This window comes from Octopus bimaculoides, chromosome 12, assembly GCF_001194135.2.
Source record: "Octopus bimaculoides isolate UCB-OBI-ISO-001 chromosome 12, ASM119413v2, whole genome shotgun sequence".
NCBI lineage: Eukaryota > Metazoa > Mollusca > Cephalopoda > Octopoda > Octopodidae > Octopus > Octopus bimaculoides.
The window spans coordinates 16733077-16737411 of record NC_068992.1 but is presented as its reverse complement, the minus strand read 5'-3'; the positions used below and the strand labels follow the sequence as shown (position 1 = coordinate 16737411).

At 35.7% G+C, this 4335-nt stretch overlaps 1 protein-coding gene across 1 annotated transcript in view; it reads left to right on the top strand.

Moving 5' to 3' along the window:
- LOC106875323 (probable serine/threonine-protein kinase drkC) overlaps window positions 1-4335 on the top strand; it is a 136013-nt gene that overhangs the window by 124544 nt on the left and 7134 nt on the right. The gene's annotated exons all lie outside the window — the stretch shown is intronic.

Below are 4335 nucleotides of genomic sequence, written 5' to 3'. Positions count from 1 at the left end.
AGCTCCACGAGACTCTGGCAGGGGATGGTGGCGAACCCTGCTCTACTCTTTCACCACAACTTTCTTTCACTCTTACTTCCTGTTTCTGTTGTGCCTGTAATTCAAAGGGTCAGCCTTGTCACACTGTGTCACGCTGAATATCCCCGAGAACTACGTTAAGGGTACACGTGTCTGTGCAGTGCTCAACCACTTGCACGTTAAATTCACGAGTAGGTTGTTCCGTTTATCGGATCAACCGGAACTCTCAACGTCGTAAGCGATAGTGTGCCAACATCAACAACTATTAGTTCAGAATGCTACACGCAATATACGGACAGGGAGTAGTTGATCAAAGCGTGATATAACATATCTTCATATTGTGATATCATCAATACTTTTTAACAACACAGTGGTTGGTTTGTTCCTTCTTCCGTCAAAAGCACCCACTTGTTTAATAGTGTTTGTGAGAGCTTAGTGAGATTAATTTCAGCACGATTATATGTAAATTATGAATAATGGTGATTTCAGTCGTCCTATTGTCTCTATTTTTGCTATATCATTTTGCACCAGATTTTCGATGGATTAGCGAGACTGGTTAGTTTCAGTTACTGAAATACTGTTAATGTCAAAAATATTCGTATGTCAAGAAATATAGCGCGGGCGCATGTGTGAAGGTGCATAGCCTTGAGGTTAGGGTCTTATACTCACGATCTCTAGATCGTGGGCTCGAATTGCTGACTGAGAGGTGCGTTGCCTTCTTGAGCAAAGCACTTCATTTGACGTGACTCCAGTCCACTCAGTCCACTGGTACTTACTTCATCGTGTCCGAAAGGATGAAAAACAAAATGGACCTAGTCAGATTTTCACCGAGAGAGCAAGACGGACGGAATGTCGGTAATCATTTTTCCCGGCGCAGTAACGATTCTGTAGCTCGTCACCTTCAAGGGAAATGTATCATGTTATATAATCTTGCAGATTTGTACTACTTTTTTTTGATTATCAAAAACGCGCTTTTTAACATTGACGAGTGTAGCAAAAGTCAATGTTACAGATATAAAATATCAATCTTCTGAGAAATACACAACGTTTCGATACAGATTTCCCTACATATTTTATTGCTAATAATTCAGAATGCAGTGTTCACATGAGTAATGTAATTCACACACATAGCTACATGTAATTTTTCTGTTCGATACTAAACGTTTACATTAGAACTTCGTATGTCTTTGAACTTAGCGACGGTTACTAAGAAAGTAACATCGAATTTACTTGTATTGATATATATATATATGTATGGGAGCAATATACTTTCTCTGACCGTTACCGAATTGTGTTTCATACTGAAAACATTGTATGCCATTTCATCAAGAATACAGTGCCGTACCTGAAGCTAGCAACCAAATAGCCAATGATAGATATCGTGCTGTAATTGAACGGACGAGCATCAAACAGAGACTATCCATTTTTAGTCTGTTTCTATAGTAATATGATCCTGGGTAATTTGGCAGCATATCTATGCGCAATATTTTGCAGTTTGGTAAATTTTTCTCTCTTAGGTGTTTGTGAAAGATCATGGACAAGTGATTGCTCCCCTCCCGACTCCACAACTTTCTGCTTTCGCTTTTGAATGCTTATACTTTCAGGTGTTTTCTGATTGACCTTCAAATGGTCTTCAAATGATGTTTAAACTGCTGTTCAGCTTCTATCTTTCACCGGGTATAGTATCAATATCAACGTTCCAGATGTTTTTTTGTTCATGCCAAGCACATATAAGTTTTATTACTAAAGAAAAAAATTTCTTACATAGATCAGCAAGGAGTTAAATGTGGATTAGTTTACTAATATTTCATCAATCCATATCCTGTTGCAGTACAGATATCCGACAATATACCACAGTGTTTGTATTATATTTTATGTGGACATGGGAAGCAGAGACTTTCGATGAACATATCATTGTTTACGAAGAAGTGCTTATTCTCGCATTTCACTGGCAAACGAAATGACAAAGGATTTAGTGACATTACGGTCAGAAAGACGAACAGGTGATTACTCAAAATATTGGTATCGCCGGAAATATAAGATGTCCTTTCATTCATAAGGGTGTAAACTTTCAGTTACAAGGTCGAGATGGTTAATCTGCTCCTACTGATAATACCAAGGTTAACAAGTAGGGCAGCTAATATTTTGTACAAGAGGGTGGGAGTAATGAAATCTAATGCTTTCCTATATTAAAGTCACAATATAACTTTTCTATGATGAACCAATAATGTAACGTGTGATCGTGTATATTTGCTCTACTTTCAATTATAAGGATGGGAACATGCGGATATAAATTGATTTACCTCTTCGTTGTGCAATTATGGATGGCAGTAGGTATTTTGTACAAGATGGCGCGAATAAAATCAAATCTTTTTCTACAACCAACATATAACGTATCAAGAGTCATGGGATATATATAATCAACTTTAATTGATTGACTTGAGCACAAAATATTGTGACAAGTCAGAATCAAATGCATTTTTGTCCATAGTGAAGGCTTAGTGAAACACATTTTTAGGGGAGATTGTCTACTTAAGGCAGAAGAACTATCTGTATTAATTGCAAATTGTTGGCCGCGTGTTTAAGAATCACGGTTTTGAAACCACGAGGTGTCGATCTCAGCAACACTGAGCGGCAGCTTATGTGTCTTCTACTTTGGCACCGGGCCTACCAATGCCTCCTGAGTGACTATGGTTGACGGAAACTGTGTGTAAGCCCGTGGTATACATATATGGTAACATACATACATAGTACATATATACATGCACACATACACATACATGCACTCACTCACACACACACACATGTGTTCGACTGCCCACCGCTTATTATACGGTGTTGGTATGTTTATGTCTCCGTAACTTAGCCGTTAGGTAAAAAAAAATACTGATAGAATAAGTGCCAGACTTAAAAACGAAATAGAGTCGATATATTCAATTAAAACCCTTCAATGCCGTGCCCCAACATGGTTGGAGTCCAATGACTGAAGCACTTAAAATATAAATGGCAGAAAGCATTCCCCCCCCCCACCCAATCCTTATGAACAACATCCTGCTCATCTATTCACTACATTGTTGAATGAACTTCAGTACTGGATTGTTTTAGAGACTTAATGTAAATAGTTTACATAATGTTTGGTAAGAAATAATCCGGTTGTTATCTGACAACTTAATACTACCTAAAAGATACTTCCCTATAAAGCTAAACCTATTTGATACGCGGATTTCACTTTGTGTAGTAATTTTAAAATACCGGTGAATGTCTCTCTAAGAAAGACGTATTCGAAAAGTTTGACTTCGTATCATGTCTTCACAGTCTTCTGTTTTGAGATAATATCTTAGTTGATATATTCTAATGTTTTATTCTGCTTTTGAAACCATATTCGTTTCCGTTGGACATGATGTATAATGTATCATATGTAAACATTTAAGATCTTCCTAAGAAGGTGATCTTTTAAAATGCATAAATGCATCCCTCGCGTGGGTGCGTGCAATTATGTGTGCGCATTAATAAATATATAAGTATTGTATGAGATTTACTGGTGCTGCTCTATCAATGCTTAAATGTAATTCCACGGAGAGACTACCACCAAAAGAAATAGTGAGAGAAATAGACGTGTTATTCATATATGCGGTTATGCATACATAGCATACATAACACGCATGTAAACATACATGCATGTATACCAACATACACCCATATATTCATACATACGGGGCCCTGGGATATGTAACATACTGCCTAAATAACTAAAGAATTTAGGCTTCTCAGAACCGGAAATGAAAAAGCTGATTCGAAGACTACGAATCCAATCCATAACCGGAACTATAAAAATCTGTAAAACTTTCCAGAAGTTTATTGTCTGACTATAAATGAACATGTCTAGATATACAACTTTATACATTAGAATACATACATAAAACAAAACATCCATCCATCCACCCATACATACATACATACATACACACACACATACATACATACATACATACATACACACATACATACATATATACAAAAATAACCTATTCATGTTGTTGAAATTCCAATGAAGAGGCCTTGGATCTAGGTTAGCAACCGGATCTTTATCTATTGGTAAGAAATCTAGAAATAAAATTAAATAATGACATACATACTGATATTAATATACATACAGGCGTATATATATATATATATATTTGTATATATATATATATATACATATATATATATATATACATATATATATATATATGTATATACGTACATATATATATATATGTATATACATATATGAATATATATATATATGTATATATATGTATATATATATATGTA